The 13617-nt window shown below is 43.5% G+C and overlaps 1 protein-coding gene and 1 long non-coding RNA gene across 25 annotated transcripts in view; one reads left to right on the forward strand and one right to left on the reverse strand.

Annotated features, from left to right (window-relative positions):
• The window catches only part of PLCB1 (phospholipase C beta 1), an 807198-nt gene that overhangs the window by 495388 nt on the left and 298193 nt on the right, over positions 1-13617 (reverse strand). The gene's annotated exons all lie outside the window — the stretch shown is intronic.
• Positions 1-13617, forward strand: part of LOC128340062 (uncharacterized) — a 173083-nt gene that overhangs the window by 24883 nt on the left and 134583 nt on the right. The window contains exon 5 of one of the 2 annotated variants that reach the window (XR_008313432.1): positions 9268-9488. The exons of the other annotated variant lie outside the window; for it this stretch is intronic. This is a non-coding gene — a long non-coding RNA (uncharacterized LOC128340062). Of the gene's footprint in view, positions 1-9267; positions 9489-13617 lie in introns of those variants that run through there. 2 annotated transcript variants of the gene reach the window in all.

Below are 13617 nucleotides of genomic sequence, written 5' to 3' on the forward strand. Positions count from 1 at the left end.
GTTGCAAAGAGCATAGTTAAGACACCAAATTATTGAACAGTAGTATACTGCCAACACAGATATGTCCTTGTTCTATGTATTCAGAAGGCATAAGGATTAATTCATGTTACCAATTGTCTCCCATCACAATATAACACCTCCTGCTACCACCCAACTGTAACACACATCTAACTATCACATGAAAACTCCATGCTACATGGGGGAACGAGATGCAACTTTTACAGGCTGGAACACTGGACATATACATGTCAAAAAGTAGTGCTGATTCTGATGCAGCTGTGCAGCATTCAGTGCTCTTCTCTTTGTTCTTATGCTGAATCTAAAGTTTTCAAGCTGCTTCCCTTTAAGAGTACATAATTGGTCAATTTTTGCACAAAAAAGCAAAAGCAATGAAAAACTTCTACATAACACACACACACACACACACACACACACTCTATATCTATACACACACACACACACACACACACACACACACAACCAGCTAACAAACAATTATATGATTGAGAGAGTGGCGGCCTCCCAGCTCTAGTCAACCTTGGAGACCACAAAAAATAAAGACCCATTTCAAACTGGTTTTCAGGTGGGCTATGAGGGTTGAGACTGCCTTGGTCAGCCTGATGGTTCATCTTCAATTGAGATTCAACAGAAGGAGTATGCTGATCCTTTTGGATCTTGGCAGCTTTTGATATAATCTACTCTGGCATGCTTCTGGATTGTTTGCAGGAATTAGGATTGTGAGGCACTGATCTGCAGTGTTTCTGCTCCTATCTCTAGAGAAGATTCCAGATGGTGCCACTTCAAGGCTCCTCCAAACAGGAGGTTTTGTATTGGGTCCCACAATGCAAGTATAATTGCGGGAACCCTGTCTAATCCTCTTTGGTTCTGGCAAGGCTCCCCATTCTCTAGCCATGTGATAGAAGGATGAGCGCAAGTGGCTGAATCAAACAGGAGGGCACAGTTCCAGAGGACTTTTTTCTGTTACAAAGAGAGCATTTAAGAGAGCACATTGTGCTTCAGGATCCCCACCGCTTATTAAGATCTTTTGGAGAGGTCCTCCTGCTGTTGCCTCCAGCTTGTCTGGTGATGACTCAGGGATGGGCCTTTTCTAAAGCCGTGCCGAGATTTTGGAATGAACTCCCTATGAGTGTAAGAGCACCCCCATCTCTGGTGGTGTTAAAAACAGCTCTCAAGACACATTAAAGCAAGCCTTCAACCAGCTGTAAGTTATCTTTTATTGATATTAACTTTTAAACTTTTTAATTGTTTGGTTTTTACTGTGGTTTCATTGTTTTATTTTTGTAAACCACCATGGGAAATTTGCGTGCGTCAGTATATAAATGTAATAAATGAGGAGGAGGATGACAGACTTTCAAAAATGTTGTTTCTCACCTATGAAATTGAGGCCTAATAATTATATTTTAAAAAGTAGAGTTCTTTAATACTAGGCGTATATAAATTAAATAAATAAATAAATAACACAGAAACATCTGTTACATGTGCAGTGTTCTAAATTTGACTGACAACACTAACAGTAATTAGTTACCCTGCACTATCAATACACAGAGTTTGGAAGGAAAATCTGGGTTGCACACAATTTTACTCTTCTTTGCAGCTTTCTAGATTACCCATTCAGCTTTAAAAAAATCAGAATGCATCAGTTATTTTGTTGTTGTTGTTGTTAATTCAATTTCTATACCGCCCTTCCAAAAATGGCTCAGGGTGGTTTACACAGAGAAATAACAAATAAATAAGATGGATCCCTGTCCCCAAAGGGCTCACAATTTAAAAAGAAACATAAGATGGACACCAGCAACAGTCACAGGAGGTACTGTGCTGGGGGTGGATAGGGACATTCTGATGTTAAAATCAGAATGCATCAGTTATATGTTAAAACACCAAATATTGAACTTGTACATGATATATTATTTCTACCCCATGCTCTTCTTGCATCCATGCTAGACTACTGTGATGGTCTCCACATGGGTCTGCCTTTGGGAACAGCTCATTAGCTGCAGTTTGTGCAGAATTTGGCTATCAGTGTTGGGAGGTGCAAGCAACCCATATTTTATGTATATTGTACAAATGCACTAGCTACCCATTCACTTCTGAGCTCAATTAAACATTCTGGCTTTAGCCTTTTAAAGTCCTACATGGCCCAGGACAAGGTTATCTCAAGGACCATCTCCTTCTGTACAAACCTGCTTTGAATGCTTTCAGATATCTTGCCATCTGGCCCACCTTTCATGGAGATCTGTTTGACAAGCCCTAGAGGCAAGGCTTTTTGGTGGCAGGATTATATGTGGAGAACATTATACTACACATGTCAAAATCTCAAGTGGACAACCAGCTCCAAGGAAACCTATTTCCCTGACTGCAAATGAGGAGGAAAGTGGAAATACGTAGCTTATTAATATTCCATTTCTTTCTCTGACATTTATGAAAATACCTAACCACCCAACATCATCCCAATCAACAGAATGCTAAATTCTTATAGCATGGTGCAGGATTATGAGTCAAGTCCACACTCTCTTTCAAAAGACTAGACATGAAAACAAAACACAATCATAGCAGCCATTCATTTCAGATAATATCTAGGTTCACTGTTATACAGAACTGATTTTAAAATGAACACTTTTGTATTGTAATCCATGGCTATATTTACTCAAAAAGGGGGGAAACTGCTGATAAGCCTGCTCCTTTGAGCAACATGCACCAGTTTGTCATACAAAGACATTCAAAGCAAACATCTAAGAATGATGGCCTGGATCTAAAAACACCATGCAGACTAATTCGATACATCCCAAGGATGTCTGGGCTCGTGTTTCTTGAACAGTAGCATCCCAGTCCATGTTATATGATAAAAGGTGTTTGAAACCATGGGCATACATATCCCTTTTTAACACACTGGTATATGGCTCAGACTTGAAAGGCAGATGTCATATGGCATCTGCCTCTCAAAGGAAGAAAAGCAAACACAAAAGATCCAGAGAGAACATACACTCAGAAGTAGCCCCTTTGATCACTGTCTGTAACATGACAAGAAACAAAGCCAGCCTGGTAAAATGGACAAGACAAAGAACTGGGAGATCTGAATGGGAACTTGGATAAGGAAATTACAAACCAGCCTTTCTGGAACCCTGAGAATATATATACCCAGGAACACAATAGCTGTAGGAAATGAACAGGGAAAAATGCCCGAAGATAAAGCTAAATACAAGACATCTTTCCACCTCCAACCAGGTCAGCAAAACTTTCATCTGGCAGAGGATGGTTAATGCAACAATTAGTTACTAGCCTACCCACACAGAGCATCTGTGCGCTCTTTGGGGCTGGCTGCTTCCTCCTGCCCCACTCTCTTACCCTCCCTCCCCCTCCCTCTTGCCCCTCCCCCCTCCTGCCCCACACTTTCTTGCCCTCCCTCCTGCCCCACACTCTCTTACCCCCACCCCCTCCTGCGCCACACTCTCTTACCCCCTCCCCTCCTGCCCCACACTCTCTTGCACTCCCTCCTGCCCCCTCCCCCTCCCTCCTGCTCTCCTCTCTCTTGCCCCCTGACCTCCCCTCCCACCCCTCTCCCCCTCCCTCCTTATCCCCTCTCTCTTGCCCTCCCTCCCCCTGCCCCCTCCCTCCTGCCCCCCTCTCTCTTGTCCTCCCTCCCCTTCCATTCCTCTGCTTCTCCCCCCCTCACTGTGCCCCTTACCTCAGTGGGTGGCAAACAAGGAACCTCCTTCCGGGCGGTGAAGTCCTGCCACCCGTTTCCCTCTCACCCTGGCCTCCAACGGGAGCCAGGGCTTCGCGCTGCCTCCTGTTTCCCACTCACCCCTCTCACCAGCACCTACTATGGCCATCCTGCTGCCACCACCTCCCACTCCCAGCAGCCAGGCCAGGCTGGGCCGCCTCCTCCTTGTCCTTACCCGGGACGGCCTGACCTAGTCAGGCCGTCCTGCCGCCTCCCAGCAGCCAGCCGAGCCAGCCTCCTCAGGCCATTTTGCGGCCCGTCGCTACTGCCAGCTGCCATTTTTTCTTGTCCGCAACTCTCGCCCTTTGGCGGCAGAACTTTCGCAATTTGTCACTAGAGTTCCGCCACCAAAGTCAGGAAACGCATGCTGGCTAAGAGAATTAATTATGTAGATTATACTATGGGTTGTATCAGCAAAGCTGGGGATTCCCCTCCACCATCTACTATTTGTTCCATTAAGAAAAACAGATTCATGGGGGAGGGCAATTTTACTGGGGAAATGATGCAGGAAGTTGCAACAGTTGGAACATAAACCTTCCCCTCTAGAATCCCTTACCCTTGAAAACTGAAGGACTGGCATTTTTCAGCTTCTTAAATCCCTTTTGCTTAAGCTCCTTACTTTCCTGACTTCCCAATTTGTATTTTTAGTCAGCTATGGCACACAGGAATACCTTACATGAGTGACAAATGAAGTTTCGATGCTACTCCCTGTTCTTAAGATCAAGTGCAGGTTCTTCTACACACTAATAGCAGAGACATAATTCACTTAGGTTCATGCATCATAAGCTTTAGGCTCACACTGGAATCCCAGGAATCTCAATTCATAGTGTCCCTAATTAAGTGCTTGTTGCTCCCTCCTGCTGCCAGTCCTCTGGTGTACCCTCTTGACTATTCCTACCTATGCATATGCAATGCAAATGGAACTAAGGAATTCCAGAGTTTGTAGTACATAGGAAAGCATGTCACACATAAAGGCACATTTCTCTCAATCTCAAGTCTACAACTCTTAAGCATTTCCTGTACATGGGTGTGCGTGTGGTTTCTCGGGGTGGGGGCTGGGTCAGCAGCTCATTGTACTGAATGTTACTTATTCTCTTCAAAGGCTGCTTTTGGTTGGCTCCAGAAAATCTCACAACACCTGGACACCCCATATAGTCTACAGATACAGGGAGCTAAGATTGTATCAACATCCTCAAGTATGTATGTATGTATGGATGGATGGATGAACTGATTGAGTACTGCCAAGTCGGTGTTGACTCTTAGCAACCACATAGATAGATTCTCTCCAGGATGATCTGTCCAGCTTGGTCTTTAAGGTGTCTCAGTGGTGCATTCATTGCTGTCGTAATCGAGTCCATCCACCTGCTGCTGGTCATCCTCTTCTCTTTCCTTCAACTTTTCCTAGCATTGTGGACTTCTCAAGGGAGCTGGGTTTTCGTATAATGTGTCTGAAGTATGAGAGTTTGAGCCAGTTCATTTGTGTCTCGAGCGAAAATTCTGGATTTATTTGTTTTATGTTCCATTTGTTTGTTTTCGTGGCTGTCAGTGGTATCCTCAAAAGTCTTCTCCAGCACCAAAAGCGTCAATACTTTTTCTATCTTACTTCTTCCAAGTCCAGCTCTCGCATCCATAAAGTGTCACAGGAAAAACCATTGTCTGAACAATTCTAATCTTTGTAGGTATAGACACGTTACAGCACCTAAATATCCTTTCCAAGGCCTTAATTGCAACCCTACCAAGTGCTAGACTACGGCGTATTTCTTGACTGTTGGATCCTTTACTGTTAATGGTCAATCCTAAAAGACAGAAGCTATCCATCACTTCAATGTCTTCGTTATCAATTCTGGGGCTGGTTGCTGTACCCCTTGTCTTTAATTTAGTCTTCTTTACATTTAGTCGTAGTCCCATTTTTTCACTGTGCTCCTTGACTTTCATTACTAGAGTATCTACATACTCCACTATCAGAGTGGTGTCATCAGCGTAGCGCAGGTTATTGATGTTCCTTCCTCCAACTTTAAAGCCATGCTCATCTTCTTCCAATCCAGCTTCTCTCAGTATATGTTTAGCATATAAGTTGAATAAAGAAGGAGAAAGTATACAGCCTTGTCTTACTCCTTTGCAGATCTGGAATCGGTCTGTTTCACCATGTTCCGTCTGGACTGTGGCTTCTTGTCTTGTGTATAGGTTTCTCATGAGAACAATGAGATGTTCTGGGATGCCCATTTTCCTAAGGATATTCCACAACTTGACATGGTCAATGCAATCAAAGGCTTTTCTGTAGTCAATATAGCACACATTGACTTCTTATTGGTATTCTTTGGCTTTCTCAATTACCCACTGTGCATCAGCAATGATGTCTCTTGTTCCTTGGCCTTTTCTGAAACCAGCTTGAACATCTGGCATTTCCCTTTCCACATAGGGCTCTAATCTGCATTGGATGATCCTGAGCATTATTTTGCTAGCACGTAAAATTAGGGATATTGTGCAATGGTTTGTACAATCTCTTAAGTCTCTTTTCTTTGGTATGGGTATTTAGACTGGCCTCTTCCAATCTGTTGGCCACTGTTTCATTCTCCAAATTTGCTGGCATAGTTTGGTTAGAGCCTTGACTGATTCTTCTTCTGTTGCCTGTCATATTTCTGTAGCTATTCCATCAATTCCTTTAGCCTTCCAACTTGGTAATGACCAGAGTGCTGATCTAACTTCATCTTCTCATACTAGAGGTCCTTGCAAGTAGGGAATATCTTCTGGATCAGGCTTCCCCAACCTGTGGCCCTCCAGATGTTGCTGAACTAAAACTCCCAGCATACCCAGCCACAATAAATTATGGCTAGGGATGCTGGGAGTTGTAGTTTATCAACATCTGGAGGGCTGCAGGTTGGGGAAGCCCATTCTAGGGTATATTGGATGTTGACAACCCTGCTGTACAGATTTTCAGTATACTCCTTCCATCTCTGCTTGATCTTCTCTGAATCAGTTACTATCTTGTCCTGTGGCATCCCTTAACATATTAATTCAAGGTTGGAACCTCCTTCTGAGTTCAGAGATCTTTTGGAAAACTTTCCTTGTCTATTTCCGTCCTCAAGGTCTTTACAGATGTCATTGTAATACTGCTCCTTGTCTCTTCTCAAAACTTTCTGAAATTCCCTATTAAGTTCCTTCCTAAGGTCTTTATTTTTCTTGACTTTGGCTTCTCTCCTCCTCTTGGCAATTTCCACCATCTGTTATGACATCCATTTTGCTTTCTTCTGTTTCTTGATTTTTGGCAGTCTCTTTTCACATTCATCCTTAACAACTTCTTTGATTTTATCCCCCAGTTCCTCTGGTTCCCTATCAATGAGGTTCAGAACTTCAAAGCAGTTCCTGATGTTTTCCTTGAAAATGATGGGTACATTCTCAAGATCATATCATGGAAGCTGGATAGCTTTGTTTTTCTGCTTTAGCTTGACTTGGAACTTGTACATGGACACTTCATGATCTGTTCCACAATTGGCCCCCGGCCACGTTTTTGCTGTTATAACTGAGCTTTTCCACCTCCTTGCACCAATAATGTAATCAATTTGATTTCTCTGTACTCCATCTAGTGAAATCCATGTGTATAGGTGCTGCTTTGGTTGAATGAAGAATGTGTTAGCAATGAAAAGATCATTGGCTTGACAGAAACTAGTAAGTCATTCTCTTGTTTTGTTTCTGTTTCCTAGGCCATATAGGCCAACTGTGTTTTCCTCCTTACCTTTTCCAACTTTGGCATTCCAGTCTCCAGCCACTAACAGCACATCTTGCTTGCATGTTCTGTCAATTTCAGAATGAATTTGAGCATAAAACTCATCAATGTTGTCTTCTACATCAGTTGTTGGGGCATAGACTTGAAGATCTGTCATATAGTCAGTCATTGCACTGGTTGCCTATTCGCTATCGAGTTCAATTTAAGGTCCCGGTTTTGACCTTCAAAGCCTTACAGGTTTTGATGCCTGTCCACCTACAGACCCGCCTCTCCCATCCAGTTACATCCCGTCCGGTCAGATCTTCTCAAATGGCCCTTTTGTTGGTCCCTGATTTCCGAGAGGTTCGGAGCGCTAGGACCAGTGAAAGGGCCTTTTCGGTTGCTGCCCCATTTCTCTGGAACTCCTTTCCCCTTCAGATTCATTTAGCTCCTTCCTTATTGATTTTTAAATCTCTATTGAAGCCTTTTCTTTTTCGCCAGGCTTTTACCCTGTAATTTACATATTTGGTTTTTTCTTTTTGTTAGTTACTTTAGTTTTTAATTTAGAATGTAATTTTAATGCTGTCTTGCTCTATATGTTTTTGTACACCACCCAGAGTCTTCGGAGTGAGCGATATATTAAATGTTTCTAATAAATAAATATGTTAAAAGGTTGTCCACGAAATCTAATTGATATTAGTCAGTCACTGACTATATTGTACCCAAGTACTGTCATTGCTATTATCCTTCTTGACTATGAAAGCAACATGGTTCCTTCTTTGTTTTTTGTATCCTGAGTAGTAAACAGTATGATTTTCTAACTGAAAATATCCTATTCCAGTCCACTTTAATTCACTGATGCCCAAGACTGTTACTGCCTCCCAACTTCCTAAATTCTATGAGCTGTAAATTCTATGAGCTATGAGCTATGAGCTATGAACTGGCCAAGAAACTGAGCCATCAGCCAGGAAAGTCTCAGGCTGAACCTTGCCACTGCCTTTAATTCTGTATGTGCCCTCAGGCAAGCTATTCCCTCTCAGCCTTGGTATCCCCATCTCCAATATAATACTGACTTAACCATCCTTAAAGCAACTCTGATGTCAACACTCACATTTGAACTGCCCTCTCAGAGTCGAACTAGACCTGTTGGGGACACCCAAAACGTATGTTAATCTGGCTCAGGCATGTATAATAAAGTGAGAGGTCAAGATCTATTTTTTGCATTAATAGAGCAAGTAGCTGAAGGGAGCTGAACCTTTTCCCCTCACCCACCTAACCCTTCCATGCTCTGTCACTTCAGGCACTTTTCTGCAAGCCAATAATGGAAGTGAGCTAGAAGAGTGCCTGGGGTGATACAATACTGGGATATAAGCTAGGGGTGGTTGCTGCTCCCCTCACCCTCCCAAAAATGCCTGTTGATGTTAAACATCAGACTCCCTGTTTATATGTGAATGCAAAAGGAACCTGAACAAACTACAACTATTAACATATTTATACTGCTTTTCAGGAATCCTCAAAGTGGTTTGTGCAACAAAATAAATAATTACCATGGCTGTCCCTGCCATACCTAGTTTGAGAGGTTACATATGGCATCATCTTTCACAATAGATCCAATTCTTAAAAGCTATGTTGGTCCCACAGTACTAGAGTGACAGAGCAAAGGAGGAAATATCTTTAACAGACTAAACCGGTTCTCAAGGAAGTTTAAAATTCAAAATCAAAATTTATGAACATATTTGCCTAATTAGGCAGCAGCCAAAATACATCAATTACACAACTAGTAAATGATTTACCAATCCCTGTCTAAATTTCCATTTTGCAGCTCATTTGTACTACTAGAGTTGAAGAAATTGGAGCAGTTATGCGCAACATTAGAGTGCTGAACCGACTTCTAAATTTCTGAAGACAGATTTCTTTCCCTTTTACATTGGTTTAATAATCTGCTTAAGGCCTGCCTGTTTTAGTTTATCTAGACAATGTGGCATGCATGAACAAGATAATCTAATTTTTAAGATGTATTTCTTGCAGCTGTCTCCATGTGGAGAAAAGTCCTCAATAAGTGATTTTCCTTTAAACTTCAAGTGTTTGTTTGTTTTTTATTAAAGCAAGTTTGGAAAATTGAGCATCATGTATACATGAAAATCTAGAGCATCTGTATAAAATAATGTTGGCTTTTCTCCAAGATTTTTTGTTTTTGTTTTTGCTTTTAGTCATGCTCCGGTTTCTGTTCATTGCTTTTTAAAAGGCAGACTCCTCTGCTAACATGGCAACCTATTTTAGCCCAAAACACAGCTCTTTCAGGAAGACTATGTAATTCATTGACTATAAGTTGCCTTAATATTTAATGAACATTGATTGTTTCATTGAGTTTTCTTCAGATAAGTTAAGAATCTATAGAATTTAAGTATTCTAGATCTGAGACTTGGTAATCTAAACAATGCAAGTAGCAACATACACGACTATCTATCTATCTATCTATCCATCCATCCATCCATCCCTTAGGTGGTCCATGGCAAATGGTACATGGCAAGCCCCGCCCCCACTGCAACCAATGAAAACGTGACTGGCCAAGGAGAGCCTTCTATCTCACCACCTTCTCTCAGCCTCCTTCTGTCTCATGTGCTGCCTCTTCGCATGCTGGCTCTGAGGGGAAGGGGTGGCTACCCTGACTTCCCTCACTCCCAAGCAGCAAGCAGGTATGCTTCTCTCCCCTCTGCTGACTGAGTGGAGATGCACGCTGGCTCTGAGGGGAAGGGGTGGCTACCCTGACCTGATACACACACCCCCGCCATGCGGCAACTTGAAGGGAAGCGAAGAAAAAAAGATGGAGCCCATGTGGGCATTACCACAAGCCTCTCTTAAACGACTGGCTCACCAGCAGCAAGCCAAAGCGGAGCAACTCTCCCGGGAAGAGGCCAGCCACAACAAAAGCCTGTGAACCCTCTTTGCAACTGCTGTGGGAGCCAGCACTGCAAAGTAGAGAAAGCCCAGCACAGCTCCACTGCCCTGCCTCCAGTTGGCTGTGGTCGCCAGCTTCATGCCTATCAGAAGGAGGAGCTGGAATTGCTGCACTTACATAAATTAACAATGCAGAGCAATACAGCAGGGGCTGTGGCAGGGGCATGGCAATGAAGAGTGTGAGTGTATGTCCGTGTGTGCGTGAGAGAGCAAGAGTGAGAGAGAACTGAGAGATTCCCTCAAGCAGAACCATATGATCCCCCTCTTCCTCTTTTAGAGAAGAGCAGCTTAATATTACTCTCTCACACACACACACATGGGAGAGAGCGCAGCGCAGATGCCCCTCATACTTGTGGGGGACAGCAGTGAAGCACCGAAAGTAAAACACTTGGCCCTCCCCTCACACTCAAGGGAGGGGGGATCACAGGGGGAGCAGCTGAGCAGAAGACTGTCACCACACCAACAATCTGTTTGCCTTCTGTATGTTTCTCTCACACATGCGTAGGATAACAGCATCTGAGAGAGATCCCAACAGACACAAAGCATTGAGGAAGGGGAGGTTACCCAAGAAGGAACAGGAATTGGTGCTTTAGACAGCTACACATGTGATAGCAGCGCAACCCTCTCCAGGTCCCAGTCTAACATGCTACACACACCGACACAAGCCCCTGTGCACTCAGAGCGGGATCTTTGCAAGGGCAGCACTCCTAGAAGCACCCTTCCTTTCCTTGCTGGTGAAGGAGAGCAGCCAGACCCTGTGAGTAGCGGCTTGCAAGACCACCAACAAGAGAGGGAGAGAGAGAGAGTCAGAAGAGGAAAAGAGGGAGGGAGAGAGAAAGAGAAAACGTGAAAGAAGGATAGAACGAGAAATAAAAAAGAAGTGAGGGAAAGAGTGAAAGAAAGAAGGGAAAGAAAGAAAGAGGGGGAAAGAGAGAGTATAAAGAAAGGGATAAACTAGGGAGGGGAAGAGAGATGGAAGGAGAAAGGAGGACAAAAGAGGGAGTGGAGGAGAAAGAAAAAGAGAAAAGGGTGGGGAAGAGAGAAAGAAGGAAGGAAGGGACAGCTGGTGAGGAGAGCAAAGAAATACTAGCAGCACAGATGCTCTGCGCAGGTTAAGCTAGTTTGTCTATATTGTGAGTGCTTATGCCAGTCATCTACTCAAATGGATTCATGTCAGCAACTCTTGCTCCAGCCACTTGCTCCTATCAATCAATATCAATCACTCAAAGTAGTGTCTTAACATGCATGCAAACTCAGGAAGTATTTTCCCCCTGAGTAAAACTGAGGAAACAACTTGGACTTCATAGTCAAAGGAAAGCAGTGTAAGACGTCAAGGGAGAAGCAAGAGAGCATATGGGAAAAGACCAGGCTCAACAGAGGACTAGTGGCTTTCATTGTCTCTCTGCCTATTGTACAATGTTTCATGTATAAAAATGTGATGTTGTGTAACTATGTGAAGCATCTATTAAATGCGGCTGATCTGAACCTCCAACCTCAGAGCTGGTATAGTTGCTGCAACAGCCGGAGAGGGCTGAAGATGTGACCTGTTAGCCATAATAGCTAAAGGAAGCTTCCATAATTCAAGGCAGCTCTCAGTACCTTCAAATACCAGTTGCAAAGTGGGGAACCAGAAAGCAGAGCTCTTGCCATCATGCCCTACTTGTGAACTCTACTTTCATCTGACCCAGCAAGGCTGTTCTTATGTTATCGTGAACTGGCTCTAGGGATGTGCTCAAACTGTGGTTCAAACAGCAGTTCGACCCTGGTTGGGAGCGGGGAATGGGAGTTTTAAGAGAGAAAAGAGTAGGTCCTTACCTGCTCTTCACCGTCCCATGCAACTTCCTGCTGGGGTGGCGCTAGGCCCAAGTACTGCTGCACGATGCCAGCACAGCATACACGGATGTCATGTGCGTACTGGCACCATGTGGGTGTACTTGGATTGAGTGCCACCCCAGCAGGAAGCTGCATGGAGTGGCGAACGGCACGTAAGGACCTGCTCTTCTCTTTCTTAAAGCTCCCGCTCCCCGCTCCGAAACAGGGTTTGAACTGCTGCTCAAACTGCAATCTGAGCACATTCCTAACTGGCTCATCTGCATGTACAACCACAGAAATCCTACAGTGATTTCTGTCAATACAGGAGCTTGCACAAAACAGACAGAATGGTTTGTAGAAACTGCTGCCACTGACAGGCTGAGCAACAGGTATGCTCTCTGTGTAATCACAGGCATCTATGTGACGACATAAATAACGGCATATTGACCTTGTGAAGCCACTCTCAAACTGCAAGTCCTTAAGGAACTATGACAGATCTGTCATTTTTAATGAAATTACTGTGGGTGATTTTGAGACCACAGACAAATGTGGCCAAGGAATGTTAACAAACCTGCTTGTCCTCTTTGCATTCTTACCACAGAATTCTCTTTGGGCTTATTGCCAGATTCTTTTATGTTGCTGAGCAACAGCAAAAATCAGTGGCCCCATCATCCCAACCTAACCTCTTTATGAGGAGAGTAATTTCCAGTCACTTGTAATTTTTTTTTTTAAATGACAACTACTGAACTGCTGATGTTAACTTACACTTTTTCAGCAACACAGGTATCAATACCATCAGTCTTTTTACCACTTTGTGTCCAAAGTGACACAATGACAATCACAGATGATCACAATTAATCATCACAGGTATGCACAAAAAGAAGGAATAGTGAAGAGTTGTTACTGCAGGAACATCATAAAAGGGAGGGACAGAACACAATCACAGTATTTCACACTCTTCCAAGGTGCAATCTATTATGAGACAGCGTTCCTCCCCACATTTTCGAACTGACCACTCACCATGAGCAAAGCCATTGCAGAGACAAGCGTCTGATGCCATGAGGGCAGCAAGTCTTTGTTTGGACCAAAATCACTTAGTCATGTTACCTGACCTGGAGCAAACAGGCTGGGCAGGCAAAGTACCACCCTGAATACCTGAAGTTTTAATCAAGTGAAATTCCCATTTGAGGTAAAATTCCACTTAAGATGGAAGGACAAAAGGCATGTCCTGTAAGTGTGAGTATTCCAAAATAAAATGGACACATTCTAAGACAATTCAGTTTGACATGCCAATATGGCCTCTTGTCTTGAAGTTCCATCTGCATAGAAGCCTCCTCACCCACTCACTTTCCCTCTGACCCTTTAATTAAAAAATTGTCATCTTCCTAATCTTGAACCTTCC

The sequence above is a fragment of the Hemicordylus capensis genome, chromosome 1 (assembly GCF_027244095.1).
Source record: "Hemicordylus capensis ecotype Gifberg chromosome 1, rHemCap1.1.pri, whole genome shotgun sequence".
Lineage (NCBI taxonomy): Eukaryota > Metazoa > Chordata > Lepidosauria > Squamata > Cordylidae > Hemicordylus > Hemicordylus capensis.